Source organism: Manis javanica, chromosome 7 (assembly GCF_040802235.1).
Source record: "Manis javanica isolate MJ-LG chromosome 7, MJ_LKY, whole genome shotgun sequence".
In the NCBI taxonomy this organism is placed as follows: Eukaryota; Metazoa; Chordata; class Mammalia; order Pholidota; family Manidae; genus Manis; species Manis javanica.
The window spans coordinates 20,453,440-20,476,822 of record NC_133162.1 but is presented as its reverse complement, the minus strand read 5'-3'; the positions used below and the strand labels follow the sequence as shown (position 1 = coordinate 20,476,822).

General features: G+C 37.8%; 1 long non-coding RNA gene and 1 pseudogene across 1 annotated transcript in view; both read left to right on the top strand.

The window, feature by feature from the left end:
* LOC118968883 (uncharacterized) overlaps positions 1–2,193 on the top strand; it is a 60,235-nt gene extending 58,042 nt beyond the window's left edge. Inside the window, exon 3 of the long non-coding RNA XR_005056725.2 lies at positions 1,085–2,193. This is a non-coding gene — a long non-coding RNA (uncharacterized lncRNA). The remainder of the gene's footprint in view (positions 1–1,084) is intronic.
* Positions 2,194–8,915: 6,722 nt separating this feature from the next.
* LOC108393517 (vitamin D 25-hydroxylase-like) overlaps positions 8,916–23,383 on the top strand; it is a 66,759-nt pseudogene continuing 52,291 nt past the window's right edge.

Below are 23,383 nucleotides of genomic sequence, written 5' to 3'. Positions count from 1 at the left end.
GGAGTATCAGGTTCTGAGAGAGGGAGGGGGACTTGTCCATGGCTACCTGTTGTTTATCTGGCAGTATGGAGGCCAGAAACCACCCCTTTCATCTCATTATCCCCATTTTGGTGTCTCTTCATGGCTCTCCTGGCAAGCAAAGCAGAGCCCCAAAGCTCACCATCAGGAAGACATCAAAGGACACCCCCCCAGCTCCCACTCCAGGGACGTCCCTGTGACGATGTTGGTGCTGAACCCCCACACTGGTATTTCCTTGGCTGAGCGAATCCTGTCTGTACTTTGCTCAAACTCTTCTCAGGCCTTAAGTGCACCGTTACCCCAGTGGGCTAACCTTGTGTTTCCCTCTTTTTTTCAAAATAAGAGAATCTGCTACATCCAAGAGGGTCCATTCATTGTTCCTTAATTTTACTTGTCTGTCCCAAATCCATACTCCTGTTCATTCCTTTTCCTGGGTCTAGAATATTTCCTCATTCTCTTCCTGGCCAAATTACACCTCCTCTCAGGTCAAACTTTTGTTTTTTCTGATCCACAAATCCTCCCTTACATTTGCCCATTCCTTCTTCCTTTGAATTTGAAGCATTTATTATCTGGCTATTTGTGATTGTCCCCACACATCTTTGTGGTATCATTAACAGATGTTTATGCCCTATTTACCTACCCATATTAGGTTCTCTTTGGGATGAAAAAGTCCCATCTCAATTTTTATAACACTTTTATCTTATAGCCAATGCCTGGCACATAGTAAAAAAACTCAATAAATGCTTAGTGATTTGGCTAACTTGGAATATTATATTCTTGGGAATTGCTATTAATTTAGTCCAGAATTATGCTTCCACATGCTTCATATCAGTAGTTTCCATTTATTAGGTCTCTACTATACAACTTACATTTTGCCAAGTATTCCACATTTTACATGATCTAACACTTGGAAAAACTTGATGTTGGAGATATTGCATTGTTTGTCATGTTTCATACAACCAACTGAGGCATAGAAAGATTAAGTAACTTGCCCAGATGTACACACCTGGTAAAATAATGGAGTCAGAATTCATATACCTAACTACCACTTTATACTGTTTTCCAGAATTTGATTGGCTTTGGGATTCCTCATACACCATATGTACACAGTAAGGCTGTGTTGTGGATGACAATGAAGGCTGCTGATAATGTTGACTCACGAGATTCCAAGATGGAAAGCTGTTCTCACCTCAAGTTCCAGGAAAGTGAACTGTCCCTAAAGGCAGAATTTCTAACCATTTAGATACTGCATTACCTACAATGAAAGGGGGGAAAAAAAAATAAGAGGCTTATGGTAATTAGAAGTCAGATTTCAGCTATTGGTTTGTTTTTCTGTTTAAAATGCATCTTTTGGTCTTGTAGCCACCTGCGAGATGTGAAAACCCTTCTCTAGCAGTGTGAATACTCGCACCTTGCAAACATGTAAATTCTTAAGGGATCTTAGTGGAATTTCATTTTCTATAGCAGTTCACTTCTAATTATAATTGGCCAGCTGGTAAATTTCCCCAGAGAATGCCTAAAACACAGACTTCTTATCTGTAATGGAAATATCACTTGTCCCTTTATTCTCATACTGTGTACTGGTACTGGGTGAGGTAGCCCAACTTAAGGAAAGAGAACAAAAAAGAAATAGGAGAGACTGGTCAAGTCAGGGTAAAATCTGCTTTTAAAATGCAGAGCATTTGTTTCTCCTACAGATGTTTCTATGTGGAGCCTCTAGGTTCTGGGCTCATGCATAGATCAGGCTTTTGTTTCGTTTATGTTTTTTTTTTAACCCCCTGAAAGCTTCTCTTGCATTTTGACATATTCTGGAATTCAAAGTACTGTTAAAAGAGAGAGAGACAGACTACCTTTTTTTTTGACATCTTTTTATTGGAAGGTTAAAGATCTTTTCACCTAGTAATTAATTAGGCTTTGACAGGACCCCAGAGACAGGTCACTGTCGCACAGCATTCATAATGGATGTGACTTGGACAAATAAAAAACAAAACAAAACAAAACTGCTTCCCTTAGGCCACATAACAAGATCTAGGTAGACATGGGCCTACAACTAGAAAGGCCCATCTTTTATACTTACAAAATAAAGGCAAGTCTAGGACAAATGGAGTCATATCTTCTGATTCTCAAACTGCATCGTCTTTTCCAGAGCTACCCAACATTTGTAATTTCAGACTGAATGGGACAGATTTTAGATTAGAGAAGTATGGACGCCAGGATAAAGGTATCACAAAGTGTGGGCTAGGACCTGGAAATCTACAGATGTAAGAGAAAAACAGATGCATCTGATGATTAACCAGGCATGGACACCCTTGATTTAAGCCATGTGCCAATCACTCCAGCCTGTCCCAGAAGGCTCTTCTGTGAATAAGTAGCTCCATGCAGGAGAGGGGCTTAGGAGATTTCAGCTTTACTCCTGACTCAGACACTATCTCGCTGTGGCTTTGGACAGGTCACCCCAGTACTGTTTCTTCATTGTAAAAGGTAAGAGTTGGATGACCTTTGTAGCTGTAATGTCCTGGGATAGGAGAAAGAAGATTCAAATGAAAAAAATCAAAGTACCTTCACTAACTCTGTGGCCCCTCCCTGTTTCCATCTTCTTTGTAATCCAGAAGGCAAAACCCCCAACCACACCCAATCTCCTTCTCCTACGGGGTGCCTGAGCTAAGCAGAGTGGCACAGACAAGAGGTGCAGACCTCTCTGCATTCATAAGTGACAAGGCACTGTTTTTAAAGAATGGGGGAAATGGACTGGGTTTGTAGAAAGAGAAGAGAAATGAATATTTGAAAAGCTGAGCCTACTAAACAGCAAAAGCAACCTAAGTGTATGTGTGTCAGGGTGTAAAACGAGAATTACAGAAGGAAAAATCTCTGAGAATAAGTGAAATTCTTCTTTTCAGGCAAATCTTCAGTAAGAGTTCGGTAAGTGTATTAGTCATAGGGCCGGAGTGTTATTTCCTTAAATAAGTGTTTCCCAAAATCTGTTTTGGTTTTTGGCATAAAAACCTGGATAATAAATACATAAGTCTCCATAATGCCCATTAGAATAGTAATGATAGTGGTAATCCCAGCAGTTAAAATGAAATAAATGCCTGCTAAACAGAACTATAAAAATGCTCCCCTCCAAAAAAACATTTATCAAGTACCTACACAACTAGTGTTCTGCGGAAGATGGGTCGTCACTTGTAATTGTGCAGTTGTACACAGCACAACTGTGAAATAGTTGCCATTAGTCTTGTAGTCACCACAAATATGTGTACCTTTTAAACCGTCATTTGTTTTTTGGCAGATGGCTAAAAGGAATGCCATCCCTTGAGGAAGTGATACATTTTTTTCCCCATGAGTCACAGTAATTTACCCTGTAGAGTAGTGGCAGGGTGAGGGAAATCCTATTTTAAATCACAGAGAGATCCTTTACAGGGGCAGCAGGCAGGGTATTACCTCTTGTCTTGCCAATGGGTTTCAGTCCTGGGCAAGTTCACTACGGATTCAGTGAGACCGAGGAATGACAATGGAATGTTCTTGGGGTGAAAGGGTTATACCCAACTTTATTCTCACGGTGGCAGGTCATTCACTAGAATCCCATCTGCTCAGAGACAATCTGCATGCAGCAAGCCTGTCTCTGCCTCTGGGCCTCTCTATCCCCGCAGCCATCTCAACCTCTGTCCTCAATGTTACCACCACTCCAGCCTTGTCTTTGCTCTCCTGCAGCCATGCCACCATGTCACTCAGAGCACCAGGCAGAGTTCTTTTATATAGAGTCAATAACAATGTATTGCCCACATGTGTGTAGCGAGTCAGCCACTCTGGAGCCAAGTGAGAATCCTGGCCACAGGAAGCTTCACTTTATCCACACCTCTCCTTGAGAGATCTTTAAAGGTGCTACACTGAATTGCATTCTTGAAATTCTAGTGTTTTTGAACGGTACATAGCTGTTTCAGTGAACTTTAAAGTCAGTTGCTTTCGGTTATCCCATATCTTTAGCTGTAAATATTCTTATGTTTCCCTCCTGAATTTAACTTGAAATCAGCAAATGACTATCATCTGTGACTTGGGGCAATAAGCATTCCAAACATCCAGCTTTCTGTTGTTGCAGGAGAGGAGGATTTGTGGAATCAATTAACTTTAAGGGTTCAGTTGCCTGTTGGATTTGCGTCCAGTGATTACTGGAGTGAAGGAAGCATAGGCAACGTTTTAGGTTCTAACGCTGACTCTGAAAGCCGTATGTAAATGTCACGGGCTCTAACCCAGTTCCTTCAGATGGGCAACAGATATCCTCATTTTTGCTGTATGGAGATCAAAGATACTAAATGATGTATTTACAAAAGAACTTTGTAGACCAAAACACACTGGTTCCAAAATTACTAGTTAGGTAATTGCTGATTATCAAGCCTTGTTTCCTTGTATCAAGCTGGAGGTGCAACTTACACTACATTTCTGGTTTGCGAGCTCCTTCCTTTAAATTCTACCAACAGGGCACAGTAACAGGAGATAAGAAAGCCGTAGAATAAGGGGTTTGCTCTTTGCCTATTACCATTTACTGGGTGCACACATCATGTGTGTACTTTGCCTGCCTATCCTCTTAGCAACACCCTAACAAAGTAGCAGTTTATTCCCTACCAACAATGGATTCTGCCTTGTGGATTTCCCCAGCAGTTGCAGAATCAGCCTCACTGTTCCATTCAGACTCCAGCACCTGCCTGCCAGCACCCCTTCAGAGTCTGGGTCCCAGCTAAGTGGGCACGTCACCTTTGCTGGGGGATGCCTACGCCACCAAGCAGCAATCCCTTCTCACGCACCTGCAGTTCTCCTCTTTGAAACTCTGAGTTTCTAAATTTAATCTCAAACCCTCAATGTTCCTCAACCTTAGGGCTGGTTGCTGCTTTCTATTGTATCAGGTCTTAGGAGCATCCTGATACATTAAAAAAAAAATGTTCTCTTTCTATATCTTCAATTATTCAGTACCTAAATACCACTTCTGTCTAAATGATAAGTATTTTTTGTTTTTGGACTCATACTGAGAGTAAATTTGTGAACCAGGCATGGTTTCCTACCACTCAGCCTGGCATATTCACACTTGGTTTCCATAGTTAAACACGTAGGCGTAGTCTTCTCTTACACAAAAAAGTACAGTCTGTTGTTTACTATTAAAAACATCTTATTACCTTGGTTGAACTTGGTGGTCCCACTTCTGCTAGATGCATGAATCCAAAAAAGACCTTCCTTTGTTTTTAAAACTAAGTGTAACTGCTATATGAAAGGACAACCATCTCTTTGTCTCAAAGTTAAGAAGTAATTAATAGTAGTGAGGGTACAAACTGGAATGTGTACCCCAAAGGGTGTCCCAAACCCAGAAATAATACAGATTAAAACCAAATCAGTAAAATAGTATTTAGGAAGAGTTTATTGTATGTAGGACAGTTTGTGAATGAGAATTCTTCAAATCCAAATTTGATATGAAGCTCAGAGACATGTTACAGAATAGCTTATAAAGTGAAAATGAGTTGCTTAATCTTGACAAAGATTGGTTATTACAGTAGGGTTTTTTAGATGGCACAAAATTGGTTAAAAGTAATTTGACTTAATACCATTTTAGGAAAATGAATTAATTTTCTTGTAATTGTCATAGACATTTGTAAGAAATAGCTAAGTTACATTTATGTTCATAAAATAAGCTTGTTCTTGTTTTGCTTATGTGGTTTAAATGGTTTTGACTATTCAGGGAATTTTCAAGTTTGGGCTCCATCTTGTATTTCACTTTCATGAACAGTAAAAGTACATAAATGTAAATGTCATGTGCTAAATGTTAATATGGAGAAATACAGGTCTGATATTCAGATTGTACTATACATATTTTACAAGGAACCAGCAATACACATTTTTATTTGAATCTCCTAATTTTTAAATATGGCTACTTTTTTATTAAATACCATGTGGGACAGGCAGAGCTTTCCTGTGAACCAGATTTGGTCTTCTGAACATCAGTTGTCAACCCCTATTTTAGAGAGTCCGAAACCTTGTTTGACAGCCTGGTCTGAAGACATACTGTATGGTAATCATGTCAGTAGAAGAGGAAGGAAAAACACCCTCTAATCAAGAGGAAAGTTATTAAAAGAAGCAATTGATCACATAATCATGATTTCAAGATCTATTGCTGAACAAGTGCTCTCTATTTCTGTAACAATTTAGACAAGTGCAGCATTATAAGAATCCCTGTTGAGAAATTTTAGGAATTGAGGTAGAATGAGAAGGATATTCTTATATATATATACAGTCATTTAAATATAATCAACATCCCTTCCAAATATAGACCTTGAAATAATTATGTTAAGTCTTAGACAAATAAATGGTATAAAAGTTACATCTAACAAGCCACTACTGTTCTCTAGAGCATGTTTGACAAGTTTGGGTTTTAGCTGATGGGAGGCGTGCACAGAATGGCTTTTTTTAGTAACGTGTCTTCAGAATTTTCAGGTGGGGGAACCAAGTCAATACAGATCAAGACATTTTTGCAGGTGGTGACTGTAGTATTGATTTTGAAAGGATTCCTGTTTGAGGTGAAAATGAGTATTTAAGTAAGGATTACATCAGTAAGTCAGTCCCTTAAGTTCTATTGTGAATTGCTTGAGAGCAATCTAATCTTATTTTTCCCTTTCCTCTGTTTTTGCTCAAGTGCTTGCATTTACTTGGGTATCTGCCCCTTTTACCCCTTGCCCACCTGTCAGTTCCTTAACTGTTCTGTATGGCACAGCTTCTAACTAACAGGCCTCCTCAAACCTCCTTAGTAAAAGTCAATTATGCTTGTCACAGTACAGTATTTATATGGTTAACTTCTATGCTCCCTATTTGTTTTTCTTAAAATATCTCAAGCAAGACTTTTTCTCTAACTCTAAATGTAGTTATTTTCAATATAGTAGTATCCCCAGCCTTTCACCCTTCTCTTTAACACATATCACCAGCAATCTCATAAACACTCATTATTTGAATCTTAACCAATAGCTAGAGGATTCCAGAACTAAAAACTGGTATCTATTTCCTCAGAACTATGGACTGGTAATACTACCTGTGGAGTATATTCAGCAGAATATCATCCAAGATTCAACAGAAAATATCAACAGCATTTATCTATTCCAACAAACTTTCCATTTCTATGGTGATTTCTCTCTCAACAAATGGTATCATCCTGTATCTTGATGCTAAAATCTGTGAATCTAGTCATTCTTGCCTCTCCTTATCATCCAAAACTAACAAGTCATTGTTGGTTTGCAACCTCGAAGAGTTTCTGGGATGAGATCTGGGACTGAAGAAAAAGGTGGAACAAGGTGGTAGACAAGGATTTTGATAAGCAAGGGAACTTACCTATAACGCTTGTCTTGGGAGGTCACAAGATGAATAGAACTCTGCACCTGCCCACCAGAATCTTAAAAGTTTATATAGAGGCCTTAGTGGTCAAGTCCAGATGGTTTCAACAGTGTCTTAGTCTCTCAAGGCTTTATCCTTGAAGTGGCTGCGAGCATGGGGATGGTAGGCAGGGTGTACGTTCCATCATTTGCCTCTTATCTATGTTTAGAACTATTTGTAAGAACTGGTCTTATTTATATCAAGTTTTCCCCCCAGAAAATGCATTTTAAGCATTAGACATTTTTTCTGAAAACACAAATTTGACTTGTCTGATTAAAACCCTCTGGTACAGAGTTCAAATTCTTTAGCATAGTTTATAAAGTTATTTATTTGACTTTTATTTGGCTTTTTTGACCCTGTATTATCTCTGTTACTTACGTACACTTCTGTTAACACGTGGAATTTTCTTTATTTTATTGAACTTGCCATGATCTTATATCTCCTGTCATATCATCTCTTTTGGAAATCCATTCTTTACTTCCCTAGCCTTTTCCTAACACATATTGAATATTCTCACTTATAATTTTTGGTCTTATAATTTGTTTCCGTTTCACTCCATTTAGACCAGAGATGTTAAAGTGGTTATAAGCCCCTTGCCAGTTCCTATTAGTTGGGAGATGTAGCATGAACCTTCATGGTGAGAGGAATCTGAGGCTTTGTCTAGGTTCAGTACGGGTGGGAGGATATGCTATGGATAACTAGTAATCTCTGCAAAGGAAAAGAAAAAGGGCTAGCTGAATGCCTGATTGTTTTTGCAATAACTGAATTATATTTGAAAGCAGATGTTGTGTTAGACCCATGATATGTTTAATTTTAACCTTAAAACTATGTAGTAAGCAACTCGTTATTAAATCCTAGTCTAAGGACACAGTAAATAGCAGAAACTCATAAACCCATGTCTATTTAACTTTGGAATCCATATTCCTTTCAGGGGAATAGAACAAACACGCAGTGATGACCAGTGTTTTTGAGTTCAGTTGACCGCGGGGGGTACCTCGGAGCATCCAGTCTGAAAGGACTTTGTAAACATAGGGAGGATATAGGAGACATTGTTCCTGCCCTCAACAGGCTGGAAGCCATTTTGAAATATGGCATAAAACATAACTGGAAAGAAACTTAAATACTAGACTCTGTTCTTTGCTCATAATTGTTTGCGGAAAGCCAGTTAGAAACATTAGGAGATTTTGGAAGTTGATGCCTTTTGCCCCGTTTCATGTTGGCCATAGTTTAGCCCTGCTTCTCTGCCACAGGTGATGTGACTTGCCCCTTTCTTCCCTTCTCGGGTGGCATTGGAGGGCTGATGATCCTTTGGGTTTCAGTTCATCATCTTGCTTTGGGAATTTGGCTTTCTCATGCCCCCCAGATGAATTATTTTTGACTATCCAGCTTGTGCTTGTTGTTAGGGGAGGGGTAACAGTCCTCTGCAGCTTTCAACAGATTAAGAGAAAGCAGAAAAACTTCATTAGAAGCTCAGGCCTGTTATTCACAACTGGGGCCACATGGCGATGTGTACGGAGAGACTGGGAACTCTCTATGGAGAGAAAGTCCTTGCTATAAGAAATGTCTTTTTCTTAGACCAAAAACAAAGGCAAGATTAGTGTACATTAAGTCTATTTCTAGTGACTCTTGATATCACTAAAGAAAGAGGGACAACTATTTTGCAAGTGGTATCTGACAATCATGAAACTCTGTGGTAGTTCCATCTGTACATTTGCTTTGAAAGATCATGTAAATCATAGGGAAAATTTGAGGAATTGAAGTCAGCCAGTGTGAATTCAAATCCTGATTTTTTTTTTTTTTGCATATAGGAAAAGTACCTACACTCTGAGCCCCACTTATAACACTCAGAGAAGGGAGGACAATTCTTCCAAACCAGTTTGCTCTGTGTATTAAATAATGTGATATGTCCGGCACAAAATAGGTGCTCAGGAAATAATGGTGGTAGTGATGAGGATGACCGTGGTGATGAGGATAATGCCAGTGATGGTGGTGATGATGTCACTGGTAGGTAACTTACCAGTACCAGGCCCTCCATGTCTCTGCTCGAATTCGGTGAGGATCCCTGGGCCAACTTCTGCATCGTATGCATAATTTTTTGGCCTTCCCTTTGAACTCTTTTTTGCAAAAACCAACACTATATCTCCTGTAGTTACTGTTGTGTACCCATGCTGAGCAATAGCAATAATCCCTTGCTATTTATAATATGTTCTAACTTAAATGCTAAAATACAGAAAGCATCTATTATAGAACTTGGCACATGGTAAATGTTATATATGTGTTAGCTGCTGTTAATATTATTATGTTTAAAATTAAGCATCTATATTATGCAAGCATTATACTATAGGCTAGGCCTCCTTCATTTCTTGTAGATGGTCTGCATAAAATCTCTAGGTCTCAATTGTTTCTAATATGACTAGGCTTCTAACTTTTATTAGCATTTTGTGTATACATTGTAGTTTCTCTGTTAGAATATAAGGCCTGGAACTGACCTACTAGTTTTATCTAAACAGTACAGTACTTGAACCAAAATATCTTAAACTCATTTAATTCTGCCTGGCTTCCTAACTTGATCAGTAACTTACGTGCGGTGGAGCCATCTGCACAAACGTGTCCCTTAATGTTGTAACATGGTTCAGGATCTTGGTTCTTGGTTCTGTCTTTCTGTTCCAATAAATTTGTTCTACCTCCAGATTTTTCAAGGATTTACAAACTTTTTCATTTTTTTCCCCTAGTCAATGGAAGTCTCAACACTCAGTGTGACTGTAATAGCTTTCTCCCATGAATGATTTGAAATTTTTTTCCAGAGGTCTAATATCTGGCTTCTGTGGGCCAACCTCATTTAAAGCAGAATGACATCTTTTCCTGATAAGGCTATCATTGAAAAGGGGAAGCTCTGTGTTGAGCTCCCATTTTTGAGGAAGACTTACTTATCAACTAGGTGCTGTGCTGAGAACTCTGCATAGATTATTGCACCTATGCAGTTGGAGGACAGAGGGAGACAGTAGTTGACCTACTAAAGACCACATACCTAGTTAGTAACAAATGCAGAATTCAGTTGCAAGAAAGCTGATTTTGAACATTTCTCTCTTCCTGTGCTTTATAAAAGCATTCACTAACACATGTAACTATATTTATGTTAGCATCTCATTATATAAAGCTGTATTTTGTTCTGCCACACTAGCTAATTCTCCAGTGTCACTCTAAGCACTCTGAGGCCTAGGATAGGTCATATGTTCCCTGCATATTCCCCCAGGATCTAGCATAAGACAGATCATACATGTGCTCTTGAATTCGATTAAATCATCAGTATTGAGCAGAAGTGTACATTTGAGGAACTAGAGAGAATGTAGACCAGCCAGATAACCCTATAGGGACACAAATCATAGAACCAAGGAGAGAAGTCAGTATGCATTTTAAGTCCTTGTCCTAAGTACTAGATTACCATGTGCCTCTAATGATTTATGTATGAAAATCTGTCGTTAAGAGGAGGCCACTCAGACATTTAAATACCTATCCATTAAGGTTGAATAATGTGTGCTCTATAATTAATTCATGAAAATGCAAACCCTAGAAATTTGCACCAAAAAGGTCAAACTCCACATTGTCAGGATAGTTCCTATGAGTTCCACATAGGGAAGAAACTATTCTGGATGAAGCACGCTTTTCATCTTCTTGCTAACAAAAAATCGCCAGTAGTTACATATTTTTAAAACAATTGACTGTATTTCCAGAGCTCCAAAAGTGCTCATTTTTTTGTTTTTGTTTTTGTTTTTGCTTCCCCCACCCTTGGAATCTAAGGCATTCTAATAATTGTGAACTTAATTGCCTAGTGTTTTGCATACTTCTGAAAAGTGGTTATCACAGGTGTTTTTCCTAAATTGACTGCCATGACGTAGGAAGAGGAGATGTGAATCTTACTATCTTGATGTACTGTGAAACCAACACTCTCAGGGCTCTGAGAGAAAAATCAATGTACTCTTTGACAGCATAACTATCATACTTCAATTTTTGGCTGTTTGAAGAAATCCCTTAATACTTTATTTGGTGGTAAAGCAATGTATGCACGTTTCTTGGTGACATTAGTTAACACATAGCCTTTTCTTTTTAGTATTAGTTTCTAACTTAATAAATTCACATGATGCCATAGCCAGACAGGTTACCCCTACTGAAAGCAGGCATAAATATTTGTTACAAACTAGGACGTCAGAACAGGAAGATCACAGAATTAAGATTACTATTTTAATAGATTTTGTTACTTAGGTATGGTAAGGTCCACAGCTCAGGAGATGACTGCCATTGAAAAGACTGTTTGCTACTCAGAGTTGCAAAGGAGAGAGAGAATGTGCCATGACATGAGGCATGTGGGGAGGCAGTTGGGGGTCTTTCAGGTGGCAGAGTGAGCAGGGGACTGTGGATAAAAGCCTTCACTGTGTCTTCTTCAGGAAGGAATAGTGAGGCAGGGTAAACGGGTTTAGAATTAGCTATTCTGAGTAACTTCAGAGAGCTCTGGTGCATAGGAGCTGCCTCTAGTTGTTTGATACCTGGCCCTGGGGTGATCAGGGCAAGCTTGGTGTGTGATCCTGAATAAGGGGAGACTGATAACAGAGGCGGCTGGGGGTGTGTTTGGGTCTGGACTGGTCTGTTTGGCCTGCTGCACTTGAAAAGCACACTCACTGGGCAAGTTGTGTACTGTCTTCTGCTAGTTCCGAGGCAAGCAGTGCCTCCTGGGTCAACATAAAAATACAAAAAGTAAAAGACATGGTTAATACAATGATGTTTATCCAGACTTGACATCCAGAGAGCCAAAAGCATCCTGGTAATGTTTAGGAAAGCACTGAAACATATTTTTTTTTCCTCTGACTTCCCTTTCCAGCAATACTCGTATTCACTTTATGATGGATGATTAACACCTTTGAGGTATGACACCCATATGGCACATATTTAAATACAAAATTTAATTTTGGCATATGTATGCCCCTGTGATACCATCACCATAATTAATGTAACGTGCATATCCATCATTCCTAATGGTTTATTCATACCCTTTGTAATTGCTCAGTTTTGACCCTTGCCACTTCCTCTTTCTGTTTCCCAGAAAAACCACTAATTTTTCCTCTGTCATAATGGATTAATTTAATAGAGTTCTATGTAAAACTTAGGCAGTATTCACCCTTTTTTGGTTGGGCCTCTTTCAATACATTTTGAGATTTATCCATGTTGTTGATTGTATCAGTAGGTCATTCTTTTGTTGTTAAGTAGAATTCAGCATTTAGCGCCTCTTTCAATATAATTTTGAGATTCATCCATGTTGTTAATTGTATCAGTAGATCATTCTTTTGTTGTTAAGTAGAATTCGGCATTTAGAGCCTTGATATCATCATCAGTTTGGGACTACAAGTAATGCTGCTGTGAGGGTGTAAATGTTTATATTGATATGTGCTTTCATTCCTCTTAGATAATAACTGGCGAGTAGAACTGCTAAGTCACATGGTTACTGGACCACCAAAGGTTCTTGGGTTTCAATCTTAAAGAATTCAACACTGACCTGCAAAGAAAGAAAGAGTTTACTGGAGATAGCTTATATACAAGGTAGCCAAAAGGAAAGCGGTATCGAGCTCCTTGAGGGGCTTGTGCACAGGGCCTGTAAAGGCAGTTTTAGAGGGTGAGGGGTTTGGGGAGAAATGACATTGATGAATTATTTCATGATGTTTTCTCTGCTTGCTTTCCGGTGGCTCTACTTCATGGTCAGCAGATGTTGACCCACTGGTTTATCCAAAATATGGTCAGAGCCCCCTTTTTGATGTTTCTATAGTATAATAACACAAAAGAATTTGGGAAATTGTCCCCAAAAGGAAACAATTTTAGTTGAAACAGGAACTGGTCACTAATTCTAGGGAGCATTTGTTCTGGCTTAAGATATGGTCAATTGATTATTAATTACATGGCCAGTTAATAGAAATTCTTTGTTTTTTAATGCCATTTTAGGAATTTTTTACCTTTTAACCTTTAAGCCCCAAGATGGAGGTTCAGTTTAATAATGGAGTTATTCTTGTTCTTCCCTATCCTGCTTCAACATGTAGGTTTCTGTGTATGATTAAGAAATTACCTGTTTTCCAAAGAGGTTGTACCATCTTGAGTTGTACCACAAGTACTATGAGGATTCTGGTTCCATCATACCCTAAATATTTGGTGTGATAGTCTTTTTTATTTTTTTAACTTTGATATTTTAATAAGTAGTGGTGTTACATTGTGGTTTTAGATTAACTTTTTCTAATGACTAAAGATATTGAACATCTTTATGTATTTTTCAGTATTAATACATTCTCCCTGAAGGGTCAGCCCAATCTTTTGCCCATTTTTTTTTAATTTGGTTATTTTCTTATTTAGTTTTGAGAGTCCTTTGGTTTGTCATTATATAGTCTAGATACTAGTGCTTATCATATATATGATTTGCACACATCTTCTTGTAGTCTGTAGATTACTTTTTTATTTGGCTAACAACATCATTTGAGGGGCAGAAGTTCTATATCTTAAAATGTAATCTATTATATTTTTCTTTCTATAGACCATATATTAATATCCTATCTAAAACTTTAATATATACTCTCAAAATTTCTCCTATGTCTTGAAGAAGATTTATAACTTTGGTTTGCATTTAGGGATATAATCTATTGAGTTAATTCTGACAAAGTTTATGAGGTTACATTTTATTTTCTTTTTGCATATAGGTATCTAATTTTTCTACCACTATTCCAGAAAAACTGTCCTTTCTCCATTTAATTTCCTTTTCAAATTTTATGAAAGACAAATGTGTGTCTATTTCTGAACTCTCTTCTGTTCCTTCATCAACTCATCTTTATTCCAATTTTGCATTTTATTACTAAAGCTTTAAAACAAATTTTCAGGCAAGCAATGTATTAAAATATTGCATTTCATTTTTTAAAGTTGTTTAGGATCTTCTGGGTTATTTGCATTTCTATTCTTTTAGACTCATCAATTCTACAAGAAAAACCGCATGGATTTCGATTACAGGAGTGTTGAATCTGTGACCATCAGCAATATTGTCATCTGATGCATGGTGTAACTCCATTTGTCTTTTCAGTGTTTGACAGGTTTCAATATATAGGTCTTATATCTTTTGTAATATTTTCCTCAACTTTATATTATGCTGCTGTAAAGGATCTTTAATTTCTGATAATTGTTTATATGTAGAAACACAACTGTTTTGAATATTTTTCTTATATCCTACATGTTGGTGAAACTTACTAATTCTTATAATTTTTTTGGTAGACTTCATAGGATTTTTCCATGTGAACTATCCACTCATCTGCAAATAAAGACCCTTTTATTTTCTTTCCAATCTGGATGCCTTCAAATTCTTCATGCCTCCCTTATCCCCCAGCCTCCTGGACAGAGAACCTCCATTTCAAGAGACTTGTAAATGTTAATCTAAGTACCTTAATGCTGTATGTTCCCTGTGTACTGTCCCTAGAATGGAGCTGTTCTCTGGGAAGTCGTTAAAGAGTTTAGAAGACTGCTTTGTGGACCATGATCAGATCTGGGAAGAAATCTCTCGCTGTTCTGTGAAGAATGGCCAGAGGTGTGCCAGAATGTCAGAGATCCCCTAGAAAACTAGTGCAGGCAAGAAACAAGGGTAGCTTTGGGTAGTGATAGAGATGGATACAAGCCATGATGGAATACAAGCAATGATAAACTAAAGATGGATGGGACATCTACCTCTGTACATCCCAGCACAGTGTCTGGTATATAGGTAGAACTCAAAAAATAACATCTTAATGAGTGAAGGAGAAGGACAGAAGAATCAAAGTCAAATTTCATGCTTTACCAATAGTTTTTGAGAATCTGCACTGAACTTTCTCCCAAATTTTGTCTGTTCATATTTAAAATCTATGGACACATAAAACGAAATTCAATCAGTGGTGTTTGTTACTCTTACAAAACTTGAAGCTTTCATTTGGCCAAGTAATATTCCTACTTTTCTTTCTATATCATCTCTAAACATTCAATTTACATGTTTTAAGTATAATAATCACTAACTAGTAATAAGTGTATTCTTTCCATATTATATTAGACAGTATCAGTTTAAAATGATCGAAGTTCTGAGACTTATCTGAGAAATGCATTATTTCATTTAATATATACTGTAATTTCTTAGGAGTAGAGAAGATAATTGAACTGTACTAGTGAGCTCTAGTTTATACTTTTCAATTTGATCTCCCTGGCATATATCTGATAGAATTGCTCAGCCAATGTAGGAAGACATTTCCTATAGGGTGGTAATGTGCCCATGCTATGTGTGCAGGTGTTTGGAGTTCAAGTCACCATAAGAGAGGAAATGCCCTTTACCAGCTGGTGGCCTCATGTCAGGTGTTGTTGGCCAGGAGTTATGCTAAATGTCAGACAGTATGGAAGCTAGTCCTTTGCCTCTGGAGTCTGGCTAGCAGAATGTAGATTCTGTTGGCACATCTTCAGAAAATTCCATTACTTCTAGAAACAGCTGAGTATTTATGGCATCTCATTCATTAAATACTTCTGCTGTCATCTGAGCCTTCTTCTAGAGATAAGAAAGTGTCCTTAACACAGGATAACTGGGGAAATATCTGACTCTGGATTGACATTGTTGCCACAAAGGACCTAAGTACTAAAAACAGAACAATGGCTCTTAAGTAAACAGTGTAGAGAGCACAAGGGGACTTTCTCAAGGTAGTATGAGTGAAACTGGGAATAAAACACATATCAATGGAAACTTGAAGCTCTTGGCACTGGGCCACACTAAACTGCAACTTCAGTTAAACCAGAATGTTCAAAGACCACATCATGGAAATGGCTTTTGGCTTTAAGTTAGGCAATCTGAATATATTGGATGTTTTTGCAGGTTAAGTTTTCCAATAAGTTTATGTTAAGCAGAATTAAGACTCCCAAATTTTTATTGAGGAGTATTAGCTATGCAGAACAAAAAGTTGGGAAAGGGCAAGAGGGGTTGTTGACAAACCACCATGTCAGTCTTACCAAGAGTCTGCCGGCCTAATGGGGTACAGCAGAGCAGAGATGACCTGGTAGAGGAATTCCACGATGGGTGAAATTGGCTGGACTACCGTACAATCACTCTGCTCAGTCATTGGCTAGGACTACCCAAATAAGGCTGCCTCTTAGCTACCACTGTCCTATTCAGTAACTGACTGAGGTCACCTCACAAACAGCATGACCGCAGCTCAAAGACAAAGTTGAATCCTGAGGAAGCTAACAGGGGCTCCAAGTACTAAGCCCCTTGCAGCTATCTGACTGGTCCTTGCTTGAAGAGGAACTTGAATGGTTCATTTCCATGTTGACCACAGATATAATGTGATACCAGCATATGCCATGAGTGTCAGTCTGTTTGGATTATAAACTGATATAAACTTGGTATGTATATTGTTTTATCATAAAAATACAATCTTACATAATTACAATATTTGGAGCATCAGTCCATCAGAGCTCTTTGGTCATTTCAAAGATCTTTTAATTGTTTAGAATGGCACATAACATTGTGCTATGGTGATATTGGGTCATGGGTTAACCTATAGTAGATTAACCCATGTACCGTTCTCAGAGGGTGCTTCGGAAGGAATGGCAGGAAACAATGGCACCAGGTGGGTGGGTTCCAAGGTAGCTGACATAATGTTTTCCAAGGTAAAATACATTATAATACAATTAGCCAGAGGCTCTAGAGGGCCACAGTCTGGTGGGTGGGGGGTCTGTGGAGGCAGCCTCCTGGCCACAGTGGCATCCAAGAGAGTGATGGGAATCTGAAGATTGGATTCTGTTTCTGAATTCTTCTGTGTGACCTGCTTGTAAGCTTTTCTTGTTGCTTAAAGCTTAGGTATGGGGCAAAAATCTATCTCATTAGCTATTCCAAGCAGAACCCCAAGCCCTCCAAGTCTGGCCACAGGAAGATAGGCCTGGCTTGGGGACAGTGCTGCAAATTCCTAGAACTTGTGGCTGGTGCTGACAGCAGGCTTCTTTCCCTCCCTCCCCCACTTCTATGTCCCTGGCTTGTCTGGCCTCTCATAGAATCTTAAAACATGTACATCTTTAAGGATCACAAAGTTTTAGTAGCAGAGAAATTATCTTCAGTAAAAAGCACCAACCAGAGCAAAGAATCTCCTTTTCCCTAATGGAAGAGTAACACGATATTGTTCAATTTGTGGCTGAATTTCTTGCCGCTCTTAAATAAAGTGGAAGTGAGTCGAGTGGCTGTACCACATCACAGAGTGGACACTGAAAAGTGTGAGTGGGTCTAACTGCTCAACTCTATTCTGCCTTCAGCGACCATGGATTAATCGTTTTCTGACTTGCTTTCATGAGGAACTATTTGGTCTAACATTTAAACATGTATTTGACTTAATTAAAAGACAATTAAACTAAACTAAAAGAGAACTACTATGAGATCATTTTGGTAATGATGTTTGGAAGGGAGCTCAAGAAGGCTTCTAAGGTTTGGTAGGTAACGTCCATTTTCTTCATCTGAATGGTAATTACATTGGTATAATAATCACTTTAATGGGAAACTTACCAATTGTATATTGATGAATGTTTCTATATGCTCTGCTTAAAGAATAACATAGTGAAACCTAGCAGCTGTTCCAGATCTTCTGTTATTGAACAGAAGGCCAAATAGAAACATTTCTTTTTATCTTGCTTCACCATCATTGTAGGGGTTGCCAGTTTGCAAAGGAAATTGGAGATGAAAAATAACTGTTAGAGGAAAAAACTAGCAGTGGTAACTTCAGTATTAAATCAGAATGGGCTGTTCTTATAATTAATACTTATTTAAATAATCATGTAACATGGACTTCCCTTTGAAATATAGCTTGAATACTTCATTGTTTTGTTAAGCTGTGCTTCCAGGCATTACATATTTAATAAATTTAAGTTATGGGGCATTAGCTGAGTCTATAGTTATCCAGACCTTACAATCTTAGCAGTCATATTATTGCCTTTGGTGCTACTATTCCACCGCACAATGAAACAGGATATTAAGCTTGTCAGGACATAGAGAGACTATAACATATGAATCAGATTGCAGACCATCCAGTTAAAACAGATCACACTTAGATAAATGCAGGCCTTTATTTGCTAGCAAACCAAACCTTCAGTTATAATGGTAGCTGCATTTAAAATGAAAAAGTTCTAAATAGTTGAGGGTTAGGAAGAAGGAATTTATACTTCGGACACTAAACTCTAGTGGCTTTAGGCCATAAAGTAGAGTAACAGTAGAGAGATGGGGATCCATTCAGAGGATGGCAATCTTGAGTCCCTGGTCTTGAACAGACACCAGAGTGAATTAGTCCTTTGAGATACAACCCTTTGAGCAAAGCAATGACAGCAAACAGGATCATCTTACAAATGTCAGTGCCCAAAGAGCTAAGAATTAGCATTGGAAAACTAGTTCTATAAAATGAGGATTCATAAGAGTGTTAAATTGTACAACCATTTTGAGGAACTTTCTGGTAAACCTTAATGAAATTGAAGTTATGCACAGGCTATGACACAGCATGTCTATTCTTAGTCATGTCCTAAAGCAACCAGCTTATCAGACACCAGACATGTGTACAGATGTTCATGGCAGCATTGTGGTAAGAGTGAAAACTGGAAATAACCTAAATTCTCTTAATTTAAGAATAGAAAAAAAAATTACATATTCATAAAAAAGGCTATTTAAAAGTGGAAACAAATGAATTAGAAATGCATGAATCAACATGAGTCTCAAACATTTATGGGCAAAAAAGCAACTGGCAGAGTATGAATAAGATACTTTCATAAAGTTTAAAAACATGCAAGAGTAAATGCTTATCTTATATAGGAATCCATTCATGAGTAGGAAAGATAGAGATGAATGGGAATGATAAACATCAGACTTGTAGCAATTACCACTGAGTAATTGAGGGAGGAATGCACAAATATTCAATAGTCTGGTTATTTCTTGTATTAGTCATTGTTATATGTCAGACATATTAAAATATAGAAAAAATCTATTTGGATTTATATATTTATCCATATACGCATATGTTCATTTATTTAATAAGTTCTTGTGTAACTTCAATACTGGATGAGGGCCTAAGAAAGAAATCGAATTAGAAGCCATCCTCCTTTTCCTTAATGAGCTTTAATTTCAGTTGGGAGTATAAAACCATAAGAAATCTGATTATAAAACAGTAATCAAAGTTTTCAATATTTTTTAAGGTAGACCTTATTTTTTAGAGCAGTTTCAGGTACACAGCAACATTGTGCAAAAAGTATAGAATGTTCCCATACATCTTCCCTGACACATGCATGGCCACCTGTACTGTCCACATCCTGCATGGATCAGTGTATTTGTTACAGTCAATGAAGTGACACTGACACGTCATTATCATCCATAGTGCAGAGTTAATGTTGGGTTTCACACTTGGTGGTGTACATTATATGGGCTTTTTACAAATATAACATCTATTAGCAATTATAGCGTCATACAGAATAGTTTCACTGCCCTAAAAATCCTCTGACCTGCCTATTCATCCTCCCCCTTCTGGCAACCACAGATGTTTTTGCTGTTTCCAGTTTTACCTCTTCCAGAATATTGTATAGTTGGAATCATACAGTATATAATCTTTTGAGATTGGCTTCACTTAATAATATGCATTTAGGATGCCTCCATGTCTTTGCATGGCTTGATAGCTTATGTCTCTATTGCTGAATAACATTCTATTGCCTGGATCTTTCACAGTTTATCCATTCACCTACTGAAGGGCATCTTGGTGCATTCAAACTTTGACAATTATAAATGAAGCAGCTATAAATAATCTGTTATGGTTTTGTGTGGACATAATTTTTCAACCCACTTGGATGAATATCAAAGAGCAAGATTACTTAATCTTACAGTAAAAATCTTAATTTTATGAGAAATCACCAAAATGCCTTCTAAACTGGCTGTACTACTTTGCATTCCCTGCAGCAATGAAGAGAAATGCTTTTATTCCACATCCTCACCAGCACTTGGTGGTGGTGGTTTTGGAATTTGACCTAATAGGTCGGTAGTGATACTATACGGTGTTTTAATTTGCAGTACTCTCATAATATATGATGATCAGTTTTCAGCCATCTATTTTTGGTAAGGTGTCTCTTTAGGTCTCTTGGCCACTTTTAAGCAGGTTATTTTATTTTTGTTGAGTTTCAAGAGTTTTGGTATATTTTGAACAACATTCCTTTATCAGAAGTGTCTCTTGTAAAGCTTTCTCCTAGTCTGTGGCTTATCTTCTCATTCTTTTGAAAGTTACTTTTACAGAGCAGAAGTTTTTAATTTTAGTGAGGTGTAGCTTGTCAACTATTTATTCAAGGATCATATTGTTGGTTTTGTGTTGAAAGAGTCATTATCATACCCAAGGTCATCTAGATTTTCTCTGATGTTACCCCTTAGGAGTTTTAAAGTTTTGTATTTTTCATTTAGGTTTATGATCTATTTTGAGCTAATTTTCATACAAAGTATAGGATCCCTGCCTGTGTTATCTTCTTTTTTGCATTACATGCCTACTTGTCTGACTAGCCTTGTTGAGTAGACTGTCTTTACTCCATTTTTGTCTCTGCTCCTTTGTCAAAGATCAGTTAGCTGTATTTACCTGGTTCTATTTCTGGGATTCCTATGTTGTTCTGTTGATCTTTTCGTATATTCCTTTACCACTACCACACTTTCAATTACTGACGATTTATAATAAGTGAAGTTGTGTAGTGTCAGTCTTCTCTGTTCTTCTCCACTAATATTGAATTGGCCATTCTGGATATTTTGCCTCTATAGAAATTTTAGAATCAGTGTATTGTTATCCACAAAATAACATTCCGGGATGTTGCCTTGATTGCACAGAAACATCATGCAAAGGTAAGAAAATATACCATTCCTTGGCTATTGTTCCACTATTGCAGACTGTTTATTACATGCTTCAAGTTCCCTAAATTCACCTGGTCTAAAACTGCTTCTACCTGTCATGAACCAGTATTGAACAAAGCCATTTTGTTGTGGATCAAACACAGTGTGCTCAACACTTCTGTTGAGAGAGAGGATCAACCCTGAAGCAGAATAAGCATCTCTGACTATGAGGGCAACACCCAGTACCAAATTGGCATAAGACCAATTTTTGAACCTACAACTTAAGAACTTTAGACATCTGTTAGAACCCATTGCCCAAGGTACTAGGTGATTAATTTCTTAAAATTCAAATTTATCTTAGGAGGCCTCTGCTTTATTTCTCAGATTGGAAATGAAAGAGGCCAGCTAGGCAGATAAAAGAGAATAGGATTGCCTGATTTTATTTTTTTCTGTTTTGGTGAAAATGCTCAGTCAGAAGAAATTAAAATCTGCAACTGAATTTTTGTTTTTTAAACTCAGAAACAATAAAAAGACTATAAAGCTTTTTGGAGCCAAGGTGTATGCATTTAGCATCCCAAGAACTGATATTCTTCTTTTTTTTTTTTCACCGTCAAACACATGTATCTGTTACATATTGAACTACAGAGGAAGTTTAAGATACTCACATGATGGCAGCGAATCAGGTAAAGCCAGTTCACATTAAGGGAATGGAAATTGGAGAAATCCTTAAAGCAATTTCTATCAGTGGATCACTTTACAAAATAAGTGGCTATGTTCAGATGAGACATTTGAAACATAAGAAGTCATAGCAAGTAGAAAAGTCTAAATATATTCAAAGTTGTCTTCAGCCTCAGGGTTTAGATTTTGGTCTAGAGCTGGGCTCAGTCTTATAGGCATACATTGTTTTATTGCATTTCACTTTATTGAATTTTGCAGATATTGCATTTTTTGTAAATTGAAGGTTTGTGGCAACCGTGTCCATTGGCACTATTTTTCCAACAGCATCTTCTCACTCCTTGTCTCTGTGTCACATTGTGGTAAAGCTCATATTTCAAACTTTGTTATGTTACAATTATAATTGTTTTGGGGTGCTATGAGCTGCACCTCTATAAGATGGCACACTTAATAGATGTGTGTTCTGACTGCTCCACCAACTAGCCATTCCCTGTCTCTCTCTCTCTCCCTCTCCTTGGGCCTCCGTATTCCCTGTGACATGTGTGTTTGTTCACAATCTTGAAAGAAACCTTCTCCATAACATCAGCTACAAGGTAAAACAGCAGGTGCTGCTAAGAGAAGCTGCAGCAAGGTATCCAGAAGATCTCGCTAAGGGATCTTCTGCCTGTGCTGTATGAACAGAACAGCAAAGCTGGGATGGCAGCATATCTGTTTACAACACAGTTTACTGAATATTTTAAGCCTACAGTCGAGACCTGCTCAGAAAAAAAGGATTCCTTTCGAAATACTACTATTCATTGGTAATGCATCTGATTACTTCAGAGACTTATTACAAGATTAATGTTTTCATTCCCACTAACACAAAATGCATTCCACAGCCCATGGATCAAGGAGTCTATCAGATTTTAAGTCTTATGACTTAAGAAATACATTTTGTAAGGCTATAGCTGTCATAGATAGAAATTCCTCTGATGGATCTGGACAAAGTAAGTTGAAAACCTCTTGGAAAGGATTTCCTGTTCTAGATGCCGTTAAGAACGTTCGTGATTCATGGGAAGAAGCCAAAGTGTCAACATCCACAGGCATTTGGAAGAACTTGATTCCAACCCTCATGGATGACTCTCAAGGATTCAAGACTTCAGTGATAGAAGTAACTGTAAACATGATGGAAACAGCAAGATAACTCGAGTTAGACTAGGTGAAGATGTGACTGAATTATTGCCATCTCATGGTAAAACTTGAATGGATAAGGAGTTGCTTCTTAGGGATGAGCAGAGAAATTGGTTTCTTGAGGTGGAATCTACTCCTGGTGAAGATGCTGGGAAGATTGTTGAAATAATAACAAAGGTTTTAAAATGTTACATACATTTAGCTGATAGAGCAGCAGCAGAG